We start from the raw sequence: 12,502 nt of genomic DNA, 5'->3' as shown, positions 1-12,502 counted from the left end.
ATTCCTTAAGATCCATGTACATCTTTGTACTTCCCGGATGTATAGAGTACGGTGTTTGATGTGCTTCCCGGAGTATAACTTCTTTGATCTCATCAATATCCGGAACGCAAATCCTTTTCTGAAACCAAAGTGATCCCGTCTCTCCTCGGTGAAATTCTGATGGTCTTCCTTCATCAATCCTTCTCATCTCCTCCACGATGAATGGATCGTCCAATTGACCCATGATAATTTCATTCTTTAGGTTTACACTGAGTTCATCGGCTACTTGTAAAGCTGATAGTCCTTCATGAGCTTCCTTCTCCCAAAGTTGTATTTGGGCTTGACTTATTTCCTTCTTCAACTCCGGTGCTATTTCTTGTTCAACTCCTCCAGTGCTCTTCCTACTCAAGGCATTTGCTACAACATTAGCCTTTCCTGGGGTGTAATTGATGGTCAAGTCATAATCCTTGATTAGCTCCAGCCATCTTTTCTGTCTCATGTTGAGTTCCTTCTGGGTGAAGAAGTACTTGAGACTCTTATGATCTGTATAGAGCTCACACTTGGCTCCATAGAGAAAATGTCTCCAAGTTTTTAGTGCAAATACGACCGCTGCTAACTCTAGGTCATGTGTTGGATAGTTCACTTCGTGAGGTCTGAGTTGCCTTGATCCATAAGATATTACTTTTCGATCTTGCATGAGTACGCAACCCAATCCATGTTTGGATGCGTCACAATACACGGTGTAATCCTTGCCAACTTCTGGGACTACTAACACCGGTGCTGTGGTGAGTTTCTCCTTCAGAGTCTGAAAACTCTTCTCACACTCATAAGACCACACAAATGGTGTGTTCTTCCTTAACAACTTAGTCATTGGCCCTGCTATCTTAGAGAATCCTTCGATGAATCTCCGATAGTATCCTGCCATTCCTAAGAATCCTCGGATTTCTTTGACAGTCTTGGGTGCTTCCCATTCTAAAACTGCTGCTACTTTGCTTGGGTTAACTGCTATCCCATCCTTGCTAATAACATGACCAAGAAATTCTACTTGATCTAGCCAAAACTCACACTTGCTGAATTTGGCATAGAGTTGATGTTCTCTTAGTGTTTGCAACACTATCCTAAGATGTCTGCATGTTCAACTTTATCCTTGGAATATATCAAGATATCATCGATGAATACGATGACAAACTTGTCTAGACATGGCATGAAAATCTTATTCATAAGATTCATGAAGATTGTCGGGGCATTGGTTAATCCAAAAGGTACTACTAGATACTCATGATGTCCGTACCTTGAGACAAAGGCAGTTTTCAGAACGTCTTCCTTCTTGATCTTTATCTGATGGTATCCAGATCTTAGATCAATTTTGGAAAAGACTCCCGCACCTCTAACTTGATCAAACAGATCTTGTATTCTAGGAAGTGGATATTTGTTCTTAATAGTAACATTATTCCGATTCCTATAGTCTCCGCACATCCTTCGACCTCCATCTCTTTTATCCACGAATATCACAGGTGGTCCCCATGGTGAGATACTCTCCTGAATGAATCCTTTCTGTTCTAAGTCATCCAACTGTTCCTTGAGTTCCTTTAACTCCTTAGGCCCCATCTTGTATGGTGCCTTAGCAATCGGAGCGGTTCCTGGGATTAGGTCGATAGTGAATTCTATCTCCCTATCGGGTGGCATTCCAGGTAATTCCTTAGGAAAAACATCCTGGAATTCATTAACTACAGGTATATCCTCCAGGTTTACTTCCTTCATGCTATTCAACTGTAACTCTACCTTAATCTGGGTATGTTTATCTCCTTGGTAGATCATTCTACTTCCATCGGGGCTTTTCAGAGATACTGTTTTGTTTACACAATCTATTAAGGCTCCATTTGCCTCTAACCAATTCATACCAAGAATGACATCAATGTCCTTCATCGGTAGAATGAACAGGTCTGCGTCAAACGCGCACTTATTGATCATAATGATCTGTCCTTGTTTGGTGTGGGTTACTACTATCATTCCCCCCGCAGAAAGTATGGTAATAGGTGTATCTAACTTAGTGCAACTAATCCCATGTTTGATGATGAATTGCTGAGATATGAATGATGTAGTTGCACCAGTATCAAAAAGTATTTTGCCAGGATGAGTGAGTATCTGAAGCGTACCTATCACTGCTTGATCGGAGTTCACCACCTCCTCCAAGCTGGTGCAGTTCAACTTGCCGAAGGGTTTCTTGTTCTTCCAATTCCCTCTGGTATTCCCGCCTCGGTTTCCTCCTCCTGACTGTCCTCCTCCATTCTTCTTCTTAGGGCAATCCCGAAGCATGTGCCCCTCCTCGCGACAACCAAAGCATATTATCATTGGCTTCCTGCAATCCTTGGAAAGGTGTCCTGGTTTTCCACAGCTTCGGCAAATTATCTGGTTTACAGGCTGGAATCCTTGGTTCCTCCTATTGTTGTTGTTGTTGTACCTTGGCTTGAAACTCAATCCAGTGTTAGGCTTGTTGCTAACAAATCTCTTAGGCTCAAATTTGGCCTTCTTTCTCTTTTCTTCCTGCAGTTGTTTGAAGTCATCTTCAAGAGTGATGGCTGCATCCACCAACTCCTGGAACTCGGTAGCTCTCATCATCCTGAGTTGTACCTTGAACTGAGGATTTAATCCCCGCATGAACCTCTTCTTATTCTTGTCCTTGGTGTTGACCTCCTCAACGGCATACCGGGACAGTTTGGAAAACTCCCTGACATAAGTCAGGATAGCCTTATCCTTCTGCTCGAGACTCTCAAATTCTCGACGCTTTAGTTCCACAATACTTTCAGGGACATTGGATTCCCTGAACTTCCTTTTGAACTCCTCCCACGTGAACACCTTCTTAGCCGGATAAACGGCTACTATATTATCCCACCAAGATGCGGTGGGTCCAAACAACAGATGTGTTGCGTACCTGACCTTCTCCAGGTCGTTGCATCCAACAGTGTTGAGCTTACGCTCAGTATCCATCAACCAATCCTCCGCGTCCATGGGTTCGGGCGCGTATGCGAAGGATATTGGCTTTGTATTCTGGAAGTCTGACAAAGTGACTCCCTGATTTTCCGGCCTTTCCACCCTATTTTGCTGTAGCAGCTCCTGAAAGAACTTGTTCTGCTGCTCTATAGTCATGTGTTGCCTTTCCTCCAACATTTGCATGTATTGGAGGAAGTTCTGCTGCGTCATGGGTGGTGGTGGTGGTGGAAACTGGTTTCTGGCTGCTTCATCTGCCTCTTCCTTCTGCTTGGCCTCGTGCTCGAGGCGCTGTGCTTCACTCTCCTCACCCGTCGCTCCCGACATTTCCCCTAGTTCTGCAACACAAAGTGGTACTCATAGTTACTCCATGCGCAAGTTTTCTGAGCTCAGCTTTGTGCATAGAACTAGTCACGCAATGGAAATCAAGAAGAAAATCCAAATCATACAAAACATATACCATGTATATACATACTTAAGTGGTTATTACAATACTCAGTAGCGATGTGAGTATGCAAACTCACTTATTGAAGTATATTTACAAATTTCTACAAATATTACATACTACAATACATGTGGTACACCTGTATTGTAGTCTCGCCTCCCATGGTGGTCTCTAGTCGTGCTTTACTCCCGGTACATCCCAGGCTTCCATCCGGCCGAACGTGTAGTCCTCCTGATAGAATCTGGAACATAGGGTCTTCCCGTCGGCCGGTAATCGAATAGAGGATGATCCCAGGGAGAAATCTGTGTTCATGAACTGATTATTCAATGCATCATAATCCATCCCTGGGGTGTACTCCCCTGTGACTCCTCCATAGGCATTCCCACCATCTGTATCCGACTCGATCAGTATCGGATACTCCTCATAGTCTCCCCTACTATACTGATGGTTCTGGAACTGGGTTGTGGCGTCCTCATCCATCTCAGGATTACATCTAACTGAATCACTATAGGTTCCCGTGTATGATCCCCAACGCCAACCTGTGGAGTTCTCTATAGGAGTCTCGGAACGCTGATGGTTTCCGGATTCCTCTCCACCCTCATATCCTCCTTGGGAATTACTAGGAAAGTACCTAGGTGTAATGGGTGTGGTTTGTTGTTTCGGATGGTCAATACTAATGAAGTCACCAGCTGAATAAACTGGTGTGTGAACCTCACCCTCCATTGGTTCTTTTCCCTTTGACTCCTCCTTGGGCTCAGTGAATTCTTCCAACATTGTGTCAATTGCTCCCGACAGATGCCGGTTCAACTGAAAGAACAATGTCAGTAGGTTGCGGCAGTTATCCATGTACTTAGCGGCTTCTACTGGTTTTCGCTTTGCAAGCTTGAAGTGGTTAAGCATAGGGTCATCTTCCTCCTCCATGTGTGGAATGTGTGCGAATTCGGAACCAATAAGCTCCTTGGTCTTATGTTCCCGGATATCAGTGATGGCTTTCATTATGGCTATGTGGTAGGCTGTTATTATGGTTCTAGCCTCACCTGCTGGCATCACTACACTCATTCCTAGGGATTCTGGAAGTCTTAGTCCTACCCTACACTTTGCCAATACTGTACCATCATAGTACATGTATTTCATTACTTGGATCTGGGGATCGCACCCAAATTCAAGTAACATAGCACGAAGAATGTCCGCGAGTCCTCTGTCATAGTCACTCAAGGTTGATTCCTTCACTTTCACGTTACGTCCTGGACGTGAACTTGCCATAGCTGGCTGTAGATAAGGAAGAATATAATATTAGTAATGATGCATCATAATAGTGATAATAAAGAATTATCGCACTAAAAGACATGATTGTTTTATTCTCAAGTGAATATACAACATATTTTTAGAGAATTCTTTACTAATCCTATTTGACTCCTAACGTTCTGTCCCATTTACTAGGTTCCAACCTAAGGTCAAAGATTTTGCTCTGATACCAACTGTGGTGACCACCGCATACCACCGCATGTTGTAGTATGCCGCCGTTGATATAACATTCACGAAGTACCAATCCGCAAATATTACATCCCTCGAGTAGTACAACAGAACATAGCAGGTCCATAACTCATTCATTTATTATTACAAGCAACATATACATGTCATCTCGGAGTTCCTCTTGGGTCCTAAGAGGAATACTCCTGGGTTCGAGGCGAACCCGACTCAACTTACAATATAAGAGTCTTACTAGGTTATACATTTATTCTCAACGAGCAGATAAGTGCTAAGTGTTCACACTGCTCGGATACTACTACTACTAGGTAGGTCTAAGCTTGTTCTCCTCCGGAACCCTCCCCGGTTCCGTAGACGATGAGGTAGTCAACTCCTTCTATACCTACGGAGAGGTCTGGTTCTTCATAGCAGATGTCTTCTGCTCCTTCGGGGTCGTTGTTGTCCTCCTCAAGTCGATTCAGACAATCTAAGCAGGGGATTTAAGAGTGGTATGAGTACGAGCGTACTCAACAAGTTCATTATAGAAAAGAGGTGTTTAATGCACTAGCTACGATATCAGACCAGAAAGTCTAATACCAATGCAGGTTTTGATAATCATTTCTTCAAGAGGTTGCTTTTATTCAGAAGAACTATGTCCGTCAGCCTTCACCGGTTTACTAGAACTTCATAGAGTTCCTTTCCGGCAGCGTTCGCAGTTCCAAATCCCGGAACAGGGAGTGACAGGTCACGATTCATTACACTCTGCAGAGGTGTGTTGCTTTACCCATAAGAGATATTAACCTTGGTGCCAACCGGGCAGCTTTCCTGTACACACTTCCTTTGGTGTGAGGCCCGGTATAAGGTCATAGCCAATCATATTCCTCCGCTACCTCGCACACCCACCCTTTGTTGCATCCCCGACCCTGGGTCCTCGCCGGTGTACTCATACCAATTAAGGATGGCCCCCGACCACGACAACAATCTGGGATCGAACCAAACTCCTTTGCCGGTAGATGCAACCCCTCATAGACCGCAATACCGTGGGGAACTTATGGCTTCCCCAGCCTACCGCCTGCTCCTCGGGCGACAAGTGTCTACGGACAATGCCGTGGGGAACTTATGGCTTCCCCAGCCTACCGCTAGCCCCCTTGGAATACAAGTGTCTACGGTAAAGCGCGTCCGTTGATGTACAAGAGGTGGAAATACGATTGACTATTCCGTCCCACTCCAGATCTTATGGTTAACACGGTTTTTACGGCACAAGAATCACTGGACGACATTTGTTGTTTAATCCTAGATGGATATAAACCCTTGCAATGGAACCTCCACCATATTAACACAATCCATGGTTCCATTGCCCACCACTTAGTCATATTCATAGTTATGAAAATAGTTGTTTTGCTTTTTATGCAATAGTGATAAACATAGTACTTTGCAAGTAATTTGGTAAAAATACTCAAATGACATGAGCAAGTGATGAACTTGCTCGAACACCGCAAAGTGTTGCGGTTGGATGGTGTGGACTGACCCTTGTCCTCTGTTGCTGAAAAATAGCATCATTGTCCGATAAGGGCAATGGTTAAAGAAGCAATTATGCATGATTCAGCTTTTAGGGTTTGTTCCCCCCTTTTCCGATGCTTATTATTTCATATAAGAGGTGAATACTAAGAATGATTTAGGGATACTCTGTTTAGGGTAAAATACTACCTTGAAATTTTGTCAAGGTGTTTTTAAAGTCCAAAAGTATTTTTGGACTTATTTTATCATTAAAAATAGAGTGGGTTATTTTAATGAATTAAATATTCATCAAATTATGACTTATTTTTTATTTTTATTCAAAAATTCCTTTTTATATTTTATTCTGATAGAGAATTTTATGCTGAGCAGTTTTCATATTTTAATTATTTTTTTAGAGCTTTTATTAATTTTATAAAATTCATAGAAACATTCACTTAAATGGGTATTTTGGAAATGTCCAAAATGCCCCTCGGGCCCACCTGTCAGGCGGCCGAGCTGGTTAGGTTGGACCAGCCCACTGGGCTTGGTCCAACCGACCCAGTCGCGTCGTCTCCTCGCCGCTTCCTAACCCTAATCCCCTTTCAGGCTCCCGCGACACCAAAATCGCCTCCGCCGTCGCTGATTAAATCCGGACATCTCCGGCCATCGCCGGCGACGAGATGGTGCGGATCTGCACGGCCTCTCGATGGCGGACATGATGGTCCGCGTCGATCTGACGCCCTCGTCCTCGTTTGCACGCCACCGACCCTCCTGTGCGCCTGGTATTCGGCGTTCGCCGCCGCCGCGCGTTGGAGATGCCGTGGACCTTCCTCCTGGCGCTCCCCTGGGCGCGTGGTGCTGCACTGGGGTGCTGTGGTGGTCGCCGTGGCTTGGCTTGGCCAGGCCTGGTGCCGCCGTGTGCCCTGGCGTGCGCCGCCATGGCCGCCATGGCCGTGTCGACCATCTCCTCCCCGGTAAGTGCTCCTCCTTCTCCTCTGCTACATGTTCTACCTCTTCTGCTTCCTCTGGATGCCCTGGCATCCATCTTGTTGTGCTGCTGCTGCTCCTGCGCCTATGTGCTCTGCGCCATGCTAGCTCTGGTGCTACTATAATGTGCTAGTTGTTGCTGCCATATGCGCCATGGATACTAGCTAGCTGTTGTGCTTGTGCTTGTGCTATGCGTATGCTGCTACTGTGTGTGCTGCTCTTCTCTAGACCTTGCTGTTGTAACTCATGAGCTCTTGCTCATGAGTACACTGTGATGATTATGCTTTGTTAATTTGTGCTAGCTGCTATCCCGTTACTGGGCATCCATGTGTAGTGGTAACTCTTGCTCCTGGCCTGATTACTGTGAGTAATCCTTGCTTTTTGCAAGTGCCAGTGCCCCTGGTGTGTTGTGTGTAGGGCTGTGAATCTTGGAAATGCTCAATTGAGCATAGCTGTTGACTAGATAACACCATCCTTGATGGTGTGCTTCTGGATACAATTATATTTAATTTATTTGCTTATCTGTGATGCAATTGTTCAGGTTATGTGGCTGTTTAATTCATATTGTCAATGTAATGGTGCTGGGCTTGGTTCTAGCATGCCTTAGCATGCTTTAGCAAGCTCTGGTGGTCAAATGATCATCAGATGCTTGTTGATTGCTTGCTTACTTCTCGCCCGTGCTCGTCTCGGTGCTTATTCCGTGACCGTGTATCACCATGCCTTGTGTCGGTGCGAGGCTTTGCTTGATCAAGCATTCGCCGATGCTTGCGTGTGATCCTCCGGATCATTTGCAAGTGTCTACACCCCTGGTTGCTTGTGTATTTCAATTATTTGTCTAGTTTGGCTTGATCAAATGGATAAATGGATGAACTGTAATTCAGTGATGATTCTTTTCTTTGATTTTCTTGAGCTAGAGGGATGCCAACCATTTGTTGGGGACCCTAGCTCACTCTAAACCCACTGGGTGATGATGGGTGGTTTTGTTGGATGGTTTTGTGGTTGAGGTGGCCTCAACAGCAATTCTTTGCTGTTCAGGAAGCTCCCACCTTAGTTGGCTTGATGTGTACAGACAAATGCTCTCTGGCCTGACCATATTTGGTTGCCAGATGCTTTTAATGTTGACAAACATGTATAGACACTTGATTGTCTATCTGTCTGATGGTGTAGTAGTCATAGGTGCTAAGTGAACTTGGCTAGCTAGATAGGATCATATCCTTGCTGGATTTCCTTGGTTATGCCACTGGTTTGGCATAGCCAATGTTCCCTGGGGTGATTTCCTATTGGTTTCTCTCATATTTGCTTGCACCAATTGACTAGTAGCCATATGATGACTCACACAGGGTTTCTGCCCTTTTCTGTTGCTGTGATGTATGCATGTGCTTATATTATGAGCAAAACCTTGGCTTGCTCATGTTTATTCGTGTATACCTCACTCCAGCTCCTAGAAAAGTTGTTGGTGTAGAGGATTTCTTCTGGTTGGTTGGTTTGCTTGCCCTGCTCCTCCTGGCAAGCTTCTGATGCTTGGTTTGTTTCTGGGGTTACTAGAATAGGTTGAACAGCTGTGGCTGTTCTACCTGTTCTTGCTGTTCTTGCTATGCTTGGTGTTCTTACCCTTTGAAGCCTATCGATGAAATGGCTAGGGTTTGCTGTGAATAACTTTTATACTGGCCCTCTCCTTGCCTCTCTTGGTCGGCAGCACTTGCCTGGTCACTTTGGTGACCCTCCCCTGGCTAAGTGTGTGTGTGGAGTGCATGCAGCACTCCCTGGCTTGCTGTTGAGCATGCACTCAAGCTGTGTGAGCTGCTTGTTTGTGTGTGTGTGTGGGACTTGTGCTTGTGAGTGGATCAGCTCGGCTGTTCCCTGGTCATATCCTCTCAAATTTCATTCTTTTTCTAACCTGCCAAGTGGCAATGCCACTTGGCATAACCTTGTGTTTGATTTGTGTGTGTTTGCAGGGATCAATGAGATGATCAAGATGAAGATCAAGATCATCTTGCACAAGCTTTTCATGAAGATTATCTTGTGTAGTTTAGGACATTTCATTTAATTGTAATTTTCCTTTTCTTTTTTTCCATTTCTTCAATTCTTGTAATGTGTTGTAAATTCATAATTCAATTCTGGATATTGTAATTGACATTGTATCTTGTGTGAATATCAATAAAGCTCAAGGTTTCTCTAATGAGCTTTAATTATATGTTGTATTATTTAATATACTTAATTATGGATATTTGTTTAATGAATTGCCTCAATTTGAATTATGAAATATTCATGTGATGTTTAAATTTGAAATTCAACTCAAGTTGTTTGAATTCAATCATGCAACTTAGTATTTGTGATGAACTATTCCCCTCTCTTCTCAAAAACCCTAATTGAACTAATTGAGGTGCAAGTTTATCGCACTCTTGAAACCCTAACCCTGTAAGGTGTCGAGAGAGAAACTTGTCCCCCTTCGATGCAGTTTTCTTTTAAAAGCGCGAAATTTCCCCAGAATTTACGATGCAATGCACATCCCTTTCTAAAATCTACCCCTCGATCGTCTCTAAACCTGGGACATTACAACCTAGGAGGGTATGACCTTATTTTAGGCATGGACTGGTTGGAGCAGTGGGGGAAATGAGATGCCAGTGGAAAGAAAAATGGATCAATTTTTATTACAATGGCAAGCAAGTGAAGCTACATGGCCTTTCTAACAGTGAACTTGAGCAGTTACAGGAATTGTCCTTGGAGCAAGTTATGGCATTACACAGGGAGAATGAGATTTGGGCTACTGCCTTATTATCTACCGTGTCATCTGCAACTATTGCAGTCACTCCTCCAGAGATTACAAATATTATGACACAGTATAATGATGTGTTTTCGGATCCGGCTTCGTTGCCTCCTTCTCGAGCTTATGATCATGCTATCCATTTGGTATCTAGAGCAACACCCGTAAATTCCAGACTATACCAATATTCTCCTCTCCAGAAGGATGAGATTGAACACCAAGTTCATGAAATGATTAAAGCTGGTATTATCTCTCCAAGCCTAAGTCCTTTTGATTCTCCTGCTTTACTTGTAAATAAAAAAGATGGAACATGGCGGTTCTGTGTAGATTATAGGAAATTAAATGCAATTACAATTAAGAGCAAATTTCATATGCAAGTGGTGGATGAACTTTTAGATAATTAGCTGGAACTAGTTGGTTTTCTAAACTAGGTTTACTAGCTGGTTATTATCAAATTAGAATGCTGCCTCAAGATGAATTCAAAACTGCATTCAAAACTCATCATGGCCAGTTTGAATTCAGGGTAATGCCTTTTGGGCTGACTAATGCACCCTCAACATTTCAGTATCTCATGAATTCCATATTTGCTGAGCATATCAGGAAGTTTGTCTTGGTTTTTATGAGCATATCAGTGCAGTTTTGCCAAGCCAGAGCTGGATTATTTGGGACACATCATTTCTGATAAAGGTGTGGCCACAGATCCGGACAAGACAAAGGTCATGATGCAATGGCTGGTTCCTAATAATGCAACCGAGTTAAGGGGTTTTCTCGGCTTAACTGGGTATTATAGAAAATTTGTAAAAAAATATGGCATCATTGCGAAGCCACTGACAAGCTTGTTGCAGAAGGAGGGGTTTCAGTGGAATTCTGAAGCCCAACTAGCATTTGATCAACTAAAGAACTCGAAGGCAACTACACCTGTTCTCTTGCTACCTGACTTTGATAAGCAGTTTATAGTGGAAACTGATGCGTGTGATACTGGTATTGGCGCAGTGCTTGTCCAAGATGGACACTCGGTGGCTTTTTACAGCAAAGCTCTGGGAGTCAACAATCAAAAGTTATCCATATATGAAAAAAAGTTTTTAGTTGTGATGATGGCGGTGGAAAAATGGAGATCCTATTTGGTGCGTGGTCCATTTATTATTAAAACAGATCATCAGAGTTTATGCACCTTAGGAGATCTAGTGCTAACGACTAAACTCCAAAAGAAGGCAATACCTAAACTTGTCGGACTGCAATTCCAGTTCCAGTACAGAAAGGTCAGTTAGAACTCCGCAACAGATGCTTTGTCTTGGGTTGGCCATTTGTTGGCTATTTCTTCCTAGTTACAGAGTCAGCCAATTTGGTTACAGGAAGTTTTGAACTCCTATGTTGTTGATGATTGAGCACAAAAGCTATTGCAACAACTGGTTGTTTCCTCACCAAGCCCAGATGGTTATTCGTTACAGGATGGTGTCATTAAACTTCATGGTAGGATTTGGATTTTTTTTTTTGATAATCAATACCACATATATTCATAGCAACAAATAGTACATGGTAGAGATACATGAACTGACTCCAACGATTACAAAATAAAGTCTAAAAGATAGTAACAAATAGATAACGAACCATAGACCTGTAGATACCGACGAAAGTTCTCACATAATTTTTTGAGCCGCAATGCCAAGGCTGTGTGCACGCACGCAACCATTAAAGCAGTCATACAACATCGGCAAGAGTACCAACACTAGTATATCAGGGAATAATAACCAACTAGCTTTGTCGTCGTCGATGGAGAGCCGAGAGTACGAATCACCATTGTCGAGGACGTAGCAGCCGGGACAAAAACTGCGAGGATAATCCTCCTCGCGGCAACAACGACAAAAGATCCAAAATCGATCTGGCGAAGCAAGATCCGAAGACCCATACCTAGAAAATTGTGAGTGTTCAACACCACCATTGACGCCGGGAAGAAGATCTCGTCGTCGAACGAAAGACCGAAGATCACTTATTGCAGACGATGCCATCTCCATTGAGAGGAAACCAACAAGAAGACGGATACCAAAATCCTAACATAATCTAATGAAAACAATACTTTTATTCGAAACTCCACGCATAGATCGGGTTCCCCACTCCTCCTGACGCCGGCGAAGCCGACCGGAGGAGGGGGAACCAATCTATGGAGAAGGATGAACTAGAGGCGGCTAGGGTTAAGGCGGCAGCTGAGAGGAGAGACCACAAGAGGAAAAGGTCAACGAGAATGGCACCAAATATTTGGTAGGATTTGGATTGGTTCTAATGAAGCTCTGCGAACCAAACTAATCTCTGCTTTTCATGCTAGTGTTGTGGGAGGGCACTCTGGGATTGAAGCAACATTTCAGCGCATCAAGAAATTG

The sequence above is a fragment of the Lolium rigidum genome, chromosome 7, assembly GCF_022539505.1.
Source record: "Lolium rigidum isolate FL_2022 chromosome 7, APGP_CSIRO_Lrig_0.1, whole genome shotgun sequence".
Lineage (NCBI taxonomy): Eukaryota > Viridiplantae > Streptophyta > Magnoliopsida > Poales > Poaceae > Lolium > Lolium rigidum.
Note: the sequence above shows the minus strand (reverse complement) of the source record.